Source organism: Brachycentrus maculatus, unplaced genomic scaffold (genome assembly GCF_059751285.1).
Source record: "Brachycentrus maculatus isolate JH-2025_06_01 unplaced genomic scaffold, ASM5975128v1 h1tg000031l, whole genome shotgun sequence".
NCBI lineage: Eukaryota > Metazoa > Arthropoda > Insecta > Trichoptera > Brachycentridae > Brachycentrus > Brachycentrus maculatus.
This window is the reverse complement of record NW_028280785.1, coordinates 1,885,001-1,900,000: the sequence shown is the minus strand read 5'-3', so window position 1 is coordinate 1,900,000 and position 15,000 is coordinate 1,885,001. Positions and strand designations below refer to the sequence as shown.

General features: G+C 29.6%; 1 protein-coding gene across 1 annotated transcript in view; it reads right to left on the bottom strand.

Annotated features, from left to right (window-relative positions):
• The window catches only part of gogo (thrombospondin-1 like protein golden goal), a 288,203-nt gene that overhangs the window by 203,736 nt on the left and 69,467 nt on the right, over positions 1-15,000 (bottom strand). Inside the window, exon 2 of the mRNA XM_088272556.1 lies at positions 8,560-8,601. The gene's annotated coding sequence lies outside the window, so the exon portion shown is untranslated. The remainder of the gene's footprint in view (positions 1-8,559; positions 8,602-15,000) is intronic.

Here is a 15,000-nt window from a genome sequence, read left to right as displayed (position 1 = left end):
GTTTATTTATTTAATGTATGTAATGTATTAAACCGTACATTAAAATACAATAAAAAAATCTCCCTTTCCCTTCTAAAAAATACAAAATAACTCTGTTTTATAACGTTTTAATTCAGGACAGCCCTTTAATTCTACTCGACTAATGAATGGACCGTAAAAAATGATGAACCAAGGATCTGAATATTATTTTTCCCTGTAATTATTGATAGTTTGTATATAATACCACTTTTTTAAATCGGAAAAACTCTGAGCATAGGTTTCGAGCACGGCAATCTTGCTCTCCAGAGAGCACTAGAAAGATCTTCTTGGGGACACTAGAGGTTCTTATGAGACAGAAGTTAGGGGTGGAAAGTATGCAATGTATTTTAGTTCCTCTCCAGTCTCTAAGAGGAGACATTCTGACAATTCCTTTCCCTCATTGACAAAAAATGTTAGTTGGAGGGCCTTAGACCAAAAAAAGTTTAGAAACTGTGGTCTTAACCATAAAAGTCTAGAAAAATATACAGTGAACTTAAACCCGACTATTTCCTAGGGCTTACTTTAGTTGTTACATAATTTAATTTTTAAAACTGTTTTTGTTAACTGGTTAAATTGTTTCATTAATTGATTCGGCCATCACTTTATTGTATAATCTATCCCTTTTTTAACATAATCGGTAAATACCACTATTTCTTAATAACTATTGTGACACGTGTGACCATTCGCTGTGTTTGAAAATGATGCGGAATGCATCAAAACACGTGCCACAGTAAATCAAAACGTGTACATTATGTACAATTATGTACAATTATTCACATTCAAATACACAATTACAAATTTGTGAAATTATATTACGTTGTGAGAACTTTGTTATATTAAATTTAAGTATTTCTATCATTTATTTAAGATGAAAATTGTAATTGTTTTAAATCAACGATCCCCAATCCATCTAATTTAGAAACTCTTCTATAGTTAGAATACAAAAAATACTGAGAAAAAAATTATTATTTAGTCCATTTTGTAATTGGTAGGAATCCATTCAGCGGTGAAACGTTATTTTTGAAATCGAGACAGTACCCAAGTACGCCACAACATATATCAATCAATGAATTATCTTCATGACTTAATTTTTCTTCCATGACTTTATCTCATCTTTCAAATACGACACATTTTGAGGAAAGATGAGTGGTTTATTTCTCCCCAAATAACTTTAAGTAGTAATAATATTGAAAGCCACTTAAGTTTGACTCCCGAGTACTGAAACTTAGTCTTATGAACACAAAATATTCAGACTTGAGTGAAGGGTAAAGCTTTGTTCCCAGTATCTTAACTTCTCCTAAGTAGTCTCTACTTAAACGAGAGTGGTGAAATTGACCCTCTAACATATGACCTACTTTAATTAACTCCGTGGAAGCATATCAAGACTTACTTGGACATAGCTCCATTAATCATATAATCATTTCTTCTTGGCCCACTCTAGCCCTCCTGTTCCCAACACAGATTCAAATAAAAACATATTTAATTAGCTAGAAGAAACAGAAATCGACTAAATGATCTATCAACCTTGTACATAATAAGCAAAGTAAATAATAAATGCAATTCCCATCTAAAAAAAGCATTTCTTCTACTTTGTACTAATTTTATAAGCTTTCACTCAGATTTTGAGATTTTAACACTGTACTTCATAAAGAAATGTAGCTATTTACTGAGTTAATGCCTGATACCAGTTTTCAAAGAAAGAATTTTAAATTTGTTCAAATCCTTGTTCCGAAATCTGGGCTTGTCCACTTAAGATTCATTTTTATGGTCATCTCAACATAGATATACTTTTCAATTTAATTCAATCTATTGACAAATTTAATTAATTTTATATGTATGTACATACATATCATTTATTTCATTTTCAATTTTTCAACAGAAAAGTTAAACAAAATAGATAATGTCTGTTAACAGATACTCGAAAAATAAAATGTAATAGCCATAAAAGGATCTCTTTTTTGTAACCTTCTGATGATGTCGGTTACGACGAAGCCCGGTCGATAGTCAAATAAAACTTATGTGAAAAAATTATAAGGTAGTTATTAAAATCTATAAAGATGTTATTTTATTATTTAAAGCAAAGGTTTTCCATTATAATTTTATTACCTTTGTACGTTTCAATTATTTATTACTCTTATATTTTTTACAAAATATCAAATAAATTGCGCCTCCATTTTAAGACTATAAAAACAATGATTTAAAGTATTTTATAATACAAATTACATGGGTGGCCAAATGAAGACGACAGTTTAAAAAAATCAATAACAATTAATTTAGCTTGAATTGTTTGTTTATTACAAAAGTTTATTTTCTTAAAAATACGCTAAAAATTATTAGAATCATTAAATTTAATAGAATCACTCATTTTTATAGTAATTATAAAACAATCAGTCTTAATCAATATTAACGATAACTAACGATTTTGTACAAATAAAGTTGTTTTCCGAACACCTCCAATTTTGATTTATAATGGAAGTCATTAGCAACTTGAAACTCGTTTAAAATGCCTTTTGTACCATTAATAAATTATATTTCATTCCGTTATTTCAAAGCTTGTATAATAAATTAGTTTTTAGTATAAGATTGCTTAATTCTGTTTTATTTCTTAAGTTTATTACGATTATTACTTTGCATAACCCATTTCAGTGATTTAAAACGTAATATATTTTTAAAATACATCTGCAAATGAAATTGTGGCTAAAATTTATAAATACTTTACGAAAATCTGTTTTAATAACATAAATGATTTCAATAATATGACAACAGACCTTTTAACTCAATCGATAGAGCAGCAGGGGCAAAATCCGAAGGTTAGAATTTGAATCCCGGAGTGGGCAGTTATTTTAGGTAGATAATATTTATTTTTTCTAATATGGTACAAAGTCAAAGGCCTAAGTGTATAAACCCAGATTTGGAAACAATGGTTAAGACACACTCAAAATAACATTGGTGAATAAAACTCAGGTCTAAATATAAGTTTAATAAAAAATAAAAAAATCATGCTTAAAGCGTCAAGTTATATGAACTAATTTGTGAAAAATCGTACGTATATTTTATAAAGGCATCTGTTACTTAAAAAACTTACTTAACTTAGCTATAGATGGTGCTAAAAGGGTGAAAAATATGTCAATCGAAGCTTCAATACCACTTCCGAAATTTGAGCAGTGTGGTTGTCAATCATGGATAGAATGATGAATGTTACACCTGTAAAAAATGATCACTAAAGCTAACCTTTGACATGTCGTAGTACCTATCAATACTCAGACTTCCATGGTCTCACTCATTTATGTTGAGATATCAATATGAAAATTACACTACCCAACAATTTACAACTTTTATTTTGTAACTGGCATGAAAATAATAAAAAAATGTAGCATCAGATTTTTTAGTTATGGATATTTTTAATTCTGATATTGAATAAAGATTATCTTTTTATTTATGTTTAAATATATGGGAACATGTAATGCTATCGTATTTAATATTGATAAGTTAATATATTTCCACTGTTACCCCATAATTATCGATACTTTTTTTGAATTCCTTAGACCTTAGACTAAAACATGTCTAGATACAAACCACTATTATGGTTTCTACGTATGGGGTCCATAAAACAATAATATGACTGTAACATCAAAACTTGACGTGATACAAGCTTGTCACCATATAGACTTTGAATGAGAGCGCTTAGTCCAAATCAGTCATCAAAATTTCAGTTACAAAATCGTTGTTGGCCAGAGTTAATAGTCCCATATCCAGCGGTCATTTATAATGTTAAATCCTTTGGTTTCCTGCAATGCTTTAAGCCTATTAATTTCGTGCATTTTCATAGTCAGTGCAGTGGATTCAGATTTACACTTTGAATTTAATACCATATATCTTGCCAAAGTCGAAAATTTTAATGTGAAAATGTTCCCAGCCCCAAAATATTACCCGTATTCCATTAGTCCGAAATTTGAATATAGTAATAGTAATATTTGTATGTATTGTATTTACTTTCATTAATACCTAAATATTTGGACGTTAATAGAAAATATGCGAAATAAATTAATAATAATGATAAAATGTTTGAACCAATAAGAGAAGTTTTAACAAAAATTTATTTTGTTAATATTTATTATCTATCATTTATTATTAACTATATTTTGATAATATTTAAACAATTTCATTCAATATATTGAGATCTGAATCAGAAAGTGTGATTATTAACAATACAAAGTTACAAATTGAAACCTCAAACAATATGGGACAATCATTTTACCATTTTGTTGTGATAATAATAATAATTATAAATTTGGATAATGTATATAGCGGTATTTTCTTTAGGTTAAATTCGGTATTTAGATACAATGGTTTGAAAAAAAATAATAAAAAAATTACAATATTTTTATAATTTTCAATATATAATTAACGTTTTCATTTTTACGGCAGTTGATTTCGTTTCAAACATTTATATTTTATCTTTTATCTTTTACATTCATATATCACCTAATACATACCATTGACTATTCGGACTCCTGACCTAACCACTTTTAAATACCTACATTAAATAATTGATCATGCTAAGATTCCCTTAGTCTTTCTCCATTCCTATGTCTATCGTTTTTTATCTTTTATTTAACAAATTAATTTAAATTAAATTTCAAACGTAAAAAATAATGAACTCGTCAGTTTTTCAGTCACCAAAAAAAAAATATAAGTTTAATGTCATATTTATCAAGTCCTGAAATCTAATATTTGACGGCGTCGAAGTTTAAACTCTCGATATTGACTGACGTTCCGTTTTATCTTCGCCTCCACAGCTTTCTCCGCCAGTTGAGCTTGTTACCTAAAACATACTATCTGGTTAGGATCGTATAATATATTGTAGGATAGATCCTTCCCCAAGCTCAGATCAATAGTCGATAGTAGGAGTTACGTCAACAGTCGAGTTAGGAAGATGCCAACCGGTGATGTATTGAGAACTAATTACAGGAATAATTACAGATAGAGATTCAACGGAATTGTTACGAAGGTATTGTAATATCGTTACAAGTCTAAGGGATGATTACTAACGTATACTGCTACACTAAGTGCAGAAAGGGTGAATTACATTTTCGAATATTTGTAAGATATCATATAGATAATAAAATAACAAGTAAATAGTTTTTTCAACATAAATTTTATTTGACCAGTGACCGGATTTAGTTGTAATGGACATTATCAGACTGGTGTGAGGCTTTACAAAATTCTATGCCATATACACAACAAGGCAGGGGTTGAAAACCTACAAAATTAATTGAAATTGATTGAGTTTAAGTATTGTATTATAATAAAAATAGCATTTAAATTAAAGTAATGGTTTTAAGTGCGATTTGTTATTATTTCATTTTAAAAAATTAAAAATTACATTTATGTGGAAAAAAAAATATGTTAATTATTTATGTTATGTTAATAATTTACTATGTGAAATGCAGTTACATCAAAATATGTTAGTACAAAACTTAAAATTATGTGTTACGTCTTACGGTACTGGAACACTTAAAATGAGGAAGACGGAAACGCGCAAATGAAGACAATTATTTATTTATCGAAAATTATAAAACACTTATAAGGGCGAGAAGAACAAAGCGACGCCAATAGTCAAAGAGTGAGTGCGACGTATATAAGTTTGAATTTTAATATTATCTGAGCACACAAATATTGGTCCTCCACCCCCTTATATACGATTTTAAAGGAGTTGCATGTGGTGGGGACAATATTGTAAACATTTAAAAGTTAATGAACTGGTTCTCTTTGTTCTTCTCACATACATTTATGTATACAATTTTAATACACAAATTCTTATAAAAAATACACAAATTCGGAAGGAAAGAACAGTAAAATATCAACAACAAAAAAATATTATTAACAAATAATTATTTCAATACCATGGAATTTTACTGTATTTCTTAAAATATCGAAATAAGTATTACTACAACTATAACCATTAATGCTTTTCCCGTTTCCGTTTTTCGAATCAGTATATTTAATTGATTTATAAAAACAGAAGAACGTTTTATATTATTGTATAAATTATGTCGATTCACTTCGGTGTAAAAAAATAGTGATGGCTTATGGTCCTATTCTAATAAGAAAGTCGGAAAGTCTTAAGTGCGTCAAATGCCTGGCAGGATAAAACTTTTTAATAATATATACATATATATATATATATATATATATATATATATATATATATATATATATATATATATGTATATATATATTTATATATATATATATATATATATATATTATATATATATATATATATATATATATATATATATATATATATATATATATATATATATATATATATATATATATATATATATATATAAATATATATATACATGTATATATATATATATATATATATATATATATATATATATATATATATATATATATATATATATGTGTGTGTGTTCGTGTGTGTTTGTGTGTGTATTGAATATTGATAAAGAATTATGTGTCTTGATTCTCTATAGAATATACTCATAAAAGCAAAGAGTTATGCTAGTTTTCCTTTCGAGTTTATGTCCTCCTGGGACGTTTTCTTTATTGCCAAAGTTCAAATGCAATAAATAGACTTGTGATTGTGTGCTAAGAATTCATTGCAAAACTAATAATTGAGTGACAATAAAAATATTCAAGTCCAATATTATAGAGATTCATACTCATAAATATTGGGCCATTCTGAAGTGTCCGTTTATGGTGAAACTCGTTTTATTAAGCCCCTCCTATCTATTAAAAATTATGTGTATGATGGGGCCATTTTATAGGTACAGCTGAGTTAAAATTATATATTTTTTCATGAATTTTAATCTTTACTTTTTTCAAACATGGCATTATCAAACTACTTTCTGATGGACAGCAGTTTGATAATGCCATAACAAGGTAAAACACTTACACTGAAACAAATTGTCAAAAAAAAAATGTATGTGTTTTTATTAATCAAATACAATTTAGTATATATAGTCTAAAAATCAGTTTTTATTTATATTTTAAAAACTAAATAATTAAAATATAAATCAAAATGGAGTTTTTCAAATTAAATGCCGAATCAGTAATTTAATAATGAAATTATGTATTCAATTAAAAAATTTCATCAATATTAACTCTACAATATGACAAAATTCATAACATATATTCCAGATATTAAAAAAACATCATATTAATTTATGACATTCATTTGATATTTAAATACAAAATTGCTCATTTGAATCCGTTTTCATATTTTATCCCGCTTTAAACTGATTTACAGACAAAAACATTAGTAATTAAACAGAATGTTATGAATATATTGGCTGAAGAAAAAATACGATCACATCACATTTGTTTTTTTAAAAATTCCAACAAAGTATTTAAACTTTCGAGTCATCAACTTGAAACAGATAACAAGGAGGAAACTACTCACCTAGAGCCTAGAACTGCATTAATCTTGCAACATCGTCTACATAATAAAAGACTCAGAATTTAAGAATTCTTTAAGAAGTTGTTATGCCATCCAGTAAAATTAATGACGTATTTTATCCGGTCTTGTATGGAAACTTTCCCTACGGAAGAACCTTTGAAATAAAAGTTTAGAATATTCAGGAAGAGAATATTAATAAATTAAGTTGAATGTAGGTCGTATGGCAACGTTCCAATAAGGTGGATCCGTTGCGATGACCCGGAATTGACTGCTTTCCAAAAATGCATTGAAACTGCAGAGAAAACCAACATATAAAAAAAAATAGACCAGTCGTTTAGCGATATACTCACATCTTAATTTGTAAAATACGTATAAATACTATATTCACTTGAATATCACATTCCTTATTATATTTTATTTTATTTATTTTTAAATGAGGTCTAGAGATCTTGCATCCCTTATGTCACTGCAAACATATTAGGTATATTCTGACCTCCCTCTATGTCATAGCTCACTCTCAAGATCTGCGTGAGTCATGTAACTCACGACCTGTCTTGGTGGTAGAAGCTTCACCTTCTCGGAGTTCAGTAGTGGACCTCCAATGATGTGACTTCAGTTACGAACGAGTGCGTCACAATTATATAGAATGTGGATAAGTGTTTCGTTATCCTCCATACATAATCTGCAGGCTGGGAATCATGCAGTCCAATTTTTAACATGTGCTTCCTCAGTCTGCAGTGTCCTGTAAAGGTCCTGGTTAGGATCCTTATTTGTTTCTTGTTAAGCCTTAGAGCTTCTGTGGTATTTCCGCGAGTTCCTCGTGATCAGTTCCTTCGCGTGCTTCATCCCTATGCTGTTGGACCAGATTTCTTAATTCTTGTCCATGGCCCAGTTTTTTGGCTGAACTTGATAGTGCTGAAAGACAGTGCGCATGTAGACTCAAGGCCCATTGGTGACCTCTCAGCACCAGTTCTGGCAAGTTTATCGACAGCTACATCTTACTAATAATACTATCTTCACTTCCAATATCAAATTCTGCATACTAATAAAAAAAATATCGATATTTTTGTAAATCAAATAAAAAAGTTGATAATAATTTTACATACCTCACGGTGTTACAATATCAGCTGAATTGTTTTCATAGTAATCTGAAACAAAGATGAAAAAGCAATTATTTTTCGAGTCTAGTGAAATTGGGAAATGCCTCTAACGCGAATTGCAGATTAAAAAATCCAGTAGTTTGTAACAAATATGAATTATTTTTTGTAAAGCGAATTGAAATTACATTTTGCATGGTCTTTAATCAATACATAGAACTTTTATATGTCCGAATCATAAACATTTGAAACACTATAATGGTTGATTATTTTTCCTTCTTCTCAAACCCTTATTCGCACCCGATAATGCATAGGGGACTGCGTCAAATGAACACAGTGTTATCTTGATCATTAACACATGAAGGAAAGGTGATAAGTCTGCTTCAGGTATCAGTTCAGGGTAATATTGAATACATATTAAAGTGAAAGAATCACCTTTATTTAGTTGACCCACCCTGAGAATCGATCCCGGAACCTCCAGTAAGGTTGCCGAGCATGCTGACCATTACACTACGGAGGCGGACAATATTTCTACTAAGTAATTTTTGAAAGATGGACATAAACATTAAGTTCGCAATATTAAAAGAAACACATTTTCCGTGATGAAATTTTGAAATGTTTTAAAAGTTGAAGATTTTTTTAAAATATCTCGTATAATAGTTTTTCATAACTGTTTTTTTTTTGACATCTCAACATAGATGATAAAGAATATGGTAGCCTAAGTATTAATAGGGCTTATGACCTGATATAGTGCTGGTTAAGTGATCACTTTACATACATGCAACATTCACCATTCTACCCATGATTAACAACCACATTTCCCAAATTTTTGGAACTCCTAAATATATCATTGATCTAAAAACACTGTACATATGAATTCACAAGAGTCGTCTATCTTGGATTAAGAAAGCTTTTATATAGCAGAGACCCTTTTATTTGGTTGTATGCAAGATGAACCCCGGATGGTTTTTAAAATGTAAAAATAACTCATAAGTGGAGAAAACCTTTGTGATTAAGTATTTGGACACACTCAAAATGTTTGAATAAACTTTTTCTCGTCATCTCATACTAAAAAAAAAATATAAAAATAAAACCCATCAACAGAATACTTCAGATATACAATAATTATTTTTAAAATTTGCTGACATTTTTTATTCGCACGATTCAAATGCGCATTTTTAACGAGCAAATAAATTACACTCGCTTTAATAAAAAAAAGAGTAAACATGAACTCTAATTTTGTTAATTAATTAATTACTCTGGTCATTAACTCCAGTTAAGTCAACCATAAAAAAATTCGTCACCAAATTCTCGTAAAATAATTATTCGGCCGGTTTTCACGGGTAGATCGGAATCAGAAGGTGTAATTATGGTGATTATTTGCTGTCACAAAGCACCCCCTCGAGTGGGTACTGTAGCGCCCTGGCGGCCGCCGTCAGAACTAGACACGGTCGCTTACCGATTTTCCGCATGATATCGGCGCGGTGTGGGGTGAATCTGGCGCTAAAAACGAAAACGCTTAAACCCCGTACGATCGACAACAAAAAATACAGCTTTCATCTCATAATTTTTCTGAGTGAAATGCACCAGATTCCATGTGTTTTTTTTATAAATTAATTCATCAGTCATACTTCTAAATCTTTTGAATTGTACCCATACGTGAAGGGATCCAAGACCATTGCACATATGGGTTTTTTTGGACACACTTTTATTTTGACCAAAACACCGCCGAAATTGATTTATCGAAAAATTTTATAGCTCAATTTTGTAGTACGAAAAATAATCTTACTCTTAGCATCAGCGGTTTGATGAAATTGATTAAAATTGTTCAAATTATATCAGTTGGCTTTTAAATCTGTTTTTGAAATTTTAATATATCTTGGGGAATTATTGGGTAGTTATTGATCACTTGTTGAAACTGTCAAACATTACTAGAGAAAAAAATATCGCGCTGTTCAACAATACCCCGTGTCCAAGAATACCCCAACTTACCCTACAATTTTTAATGATGGACAGAATCATAAATGTCACGGAGACACAACAATAATGTTTCAGATCTATGTTCAACAACAAATCTAAGCAACCTTCATTTTTTCATTCAAACCCTTATCCGCACCCCACTGGTGCATAGGGCACTGCATCATACAAACGCAGTGTTATCTTGATCGTTAACACACTAAGGAAAGGTGATCAGCCCTCCGCTTCAGGTACCAGTCCAGGGTAATATAGAATAAATATTAGAGTGGAAAAATCACTCATATTTATTTGACCCCCCCTGGGAATCGAACCCGGGACCTCCAGAACGGTAGCCGAGCGTGCTGACCATTACACTACGGAGGCGGTACCTTAGTAATGTTAAAAAGTTCCCTGTTCAGAAAACAAAAACTTTTGCATGTTTTCCATTTTACAAAATTATTCTTACTTTTGAAAACGGATACTTAAACCATTTACTAAATTACAACCCACGAGGAAAGGAAGTATATAAATGAATATAACATCTCTTGCAAACGCCTTGGCATAATTTAGTTTGTTACAGTTTCTTCAGTGATCATCCAAATAGAGATAGTACCAGTGCGCTGAGAAACTTTCTCGGGTTATGATGTTCTTAGGAATGTTCAGTTAGTAATTCTGCGCGGGATCTCAATTCTAAGATTTTTATGTTTGCTTTCCTAGAAATACAAGTTCCACGGTAAAATCACTTAATAAAAAATATGGGCTATTTGATTTCTGGAGAACAAGTTATCTTGCTAGTTCACTGTGTAACATTTGTATTGCTGTTGTATAACTGTAGAATACGCGATGTTAACCCTCTCTCGGTCGTGTCGGCAGCAACGATCTCAAACAGGGGTCTAAAATGACCTCAAAAATAAGTCGTTTTTGAAAAACACAGTCATATATTTAGTGAATAGTACTTATCTTTCAAAACATTTAAAACAATTATAATAATAATCTGAGAATTACGGATTTAAATTGTGGCACGTAATTTTTTTCATTTTTTTATTACCTAGTTAGGTTCACAAATCTGTTAACTAAACTAATTTTATATAACTTTTTATTTTACTCTTTGTTTGTATATTTTACAACTTACTTTCAGTATTTTTCTCTGTAAATATTATACCTACGTTTTGTTTAAAAATAAATATAAAATGGTACTCCAGTTCTTACGAAAAATACTTAATGCAATATCAAACATCAATATTTATTGTAAAAGGCAGTAATGCCGTAAATAAATAAATAAATACTTGTTTTAAAATAAGAGATAGATTTCACAAGTAAAAATAAAAGTGGAAGAGTTTTTAAATTAACTATGTGTGAGTAACAAATAGTTTTTAATTTATTTTTAAAAAAGGTATTCATATTATTTTATATGTGAATTATTAAAAATTTTTTTTCTTTAAAGAACTATTTCAACAAATCTACTATAAATTTTTTATTCAACAATGGTTATTTATGATTTCAGATAAAAATATAAAAATTGTCCCTTTATTGATATTGATATAAAAATTTCATACTATGAGAAGATTGTGATTTTTTAAGATGATGATCGACATTTGATTTAATAAGAAAATAGAATTTAAAGAACATTTTTTTTTATATAAATTTTTATAGATGTTAAATTTTTGGATCATTTTTTTAAAATTCGTTTATATTAAATTAAAACCCAATTTAAAAAACCTTCGCACGAATGATGGTAGCTATGTATTTACATTTTAATTCTGTCAAAAGCAAGCTTCGACCCCATCACTAAGTACACGTATGTCCTATTCAGGGTTAAAAGAAGTACACTGTTAATTAAAGGTACTTTCGCTCTTATATAAAGAAATGTAGTTAAGGATTATACTCGTAGATACTAAGAAACGCCTTTCTGGAAAAGTTTTCATTAAAGGGAGTTGTTTAAGTAGGGGTTAGTTTTTTATTATTTATCTTTGGTGAAAATGTTTCGAAACCGCAGCAGTCGGGGAAAAAGCATATAAAATTTGTTAGCTGGTTACTAGTAAGAAATTACTAAGAAGTGTAAGGGAAATAATTGGCTAACTTTAATTAGTTTAGATTTAGTCTTCAGGCACTTTTGTGCAGTTATAGTTAGATAGGCTATAAACAGTTCCGAATACGATTTTCGTGTATATATGTTTTATTTCGTATACATTATTAACATATAGAAGCGAATGGTTAATTTACATAATTAATAATGAATTTATATTTTATGCTTCTTCATAATATAGTCGTTATCGCATTTGGCTACCATGATGAAGATCCCTGGTTCGATTCCCAGGGAGTTGAAAATATTTTTTTTTACTTAGTAAATACCACTTTTTCTTAAAATCTAATGTGACACGTGTTTTGATGCATTCCGCATCATTTTCAAACATATACGGTGTTTGAAAATGATGCAGAATGCATCGAAACACGTGTCACAGTAGATATTAAGAAATAGTGGTATTTACTAAGTAAAACATCAATTAAAATGGATAGATTTTACCACAAAGTGACTGCCAAATCAATTAATGAAAATAGTTAAAATATTATTAAAAATTCATATTATTTTACCCTGGACTATGTAGTAACTGAGACATAAGACACATCACCTTGTATTCGTGACAATCAACTAAAGCTCAATCAGCTGGATGCATTGACCTATGTGCACCATTTCTAGAGCGCAGGACCTTGCCTTCATGTAATTAACGACAGCTAAAACACGGTATGATGTAGTGCCCTATGTATCATTGGGTACGGGCAAAGGTTAGAAGAATAATACAACATTGGGTGCAGATGAGGGTTAGAAGAAAAAGAATAAGAATTTATTTATCGCCATTTAAACAAAATAATAACGTCTTAAAGACGCTTCATATTTTGCTTGTTTACCTTACTACTATGTACCTATTTTTTGACAAAGCATCCACAATTGAGTTATATCCGCAAATTGGTATTTTTCATTATGATGTAAATGAATACTTTTTAATAACCTATATACGCAAATATTTTTTTATTGTTTTTTTTTTATTATTTTTTTATTTTATTATATAATATATACCTACCATATATCGTAGTCTTTTACAAAAACGTGATCATTGACTATTTGATATCTTACTAGCTTAATATTGTCCTGAAAAAATTCTAAAGGATTTTAAACTTGAAAGTATAGTTTAGGGACTAGTTAAAAATGACTAACTGCATTGGTGTTTATTTTCTTGCCAAGCAATAGTGACTTAAATGGCCCTCCTGAACATTTTACATTTTGGTAGTTAGTCACTTTCTCCTGTACGACTACGATATGTACTTAAGTAAAATGGATAACGTCGTTGAACAAATAATGATGTCAATAAATAAGAACATCCTCGATTTTTTTTATTTAATATGCTTTAGTGTTTTTTTTTGGTTGTGTAATAGACGACGCATATTGTAAGAAAATATTTTTAATAAATGAAATCAAAATGAATATTTTTTTCTCTTGTTTTTCTATCGCGTCTATTGTCAAGCGCAAATAATGACAAAACAAATATTCCCCATAATTATAAGTATCTTAATATTTTTTTGGTAACAAGAGAATTTTCTCGTTCTGTTGACAAATGAATTGTTTGTTAGCTCTTCCATAAAGTCCTTATCCATCAAACTAACAACGAAGGGATCTTCCAAAGTATTGGGGTGGTAGCTGTATACCAAGGGGTGGGTAGGGGAGACTATCCCTTCTTCGACACGAGACGTGTGACGTCACTCTGTCATTCGAAATAGGGGATATCCTAGGCATCTACGTACTAAATCAATTAAAATGGAATCCCAAGATTTTTAAATATATTCTGTTTTCTGGGATATTGATGCTGCTTTCACCCATGACATGAAGCTTGTATATTCACATGAAGCATGCACAATGAAGCTTGTATTTAACATATGTGTCGCATTCTTTCAAAATCCGCCAGATCCATGTATGTCAATTTTCCAAAAAATGCGAAATTCTCCGGGTAACATTTATGTTTTAAAGATTTGTCTATCTTTAGATAAAATTTATGAAATAGAGAATTTAAAATTTTTTTTAGATTTTTTTCAGTATTAAAAAAAACACGAGACACAAACCGATAATGAAGTCATCTTAATTTTTGACCTATTTGGCTCTCTGATTGGCCGATATGGGTCAGAAGGCAAGTTCCACGAATATAGCAGAATTTGAAATACAACGCTGTTTTTAAGTATTTTTTAGCAGAGTTTTCAAGTATATAAATATTTTATACAATAAAACCCACAATGGGTATTTGGATAGAGTATTTATTTTAACATCTTATAAAATTGGATCTGACGGATTTTGAAAGTAGGTGACACATTTCTTTTATAAAATAATTGTTTTTTTCTTCTTTTAATAAAATATTATTTTCAGCTAATATATGGTAGTCACAGAAAGTGACCAAGTGCATATTTTTGCAAAACCGTGATCATTAACTATTTGATATCTTACTAGCT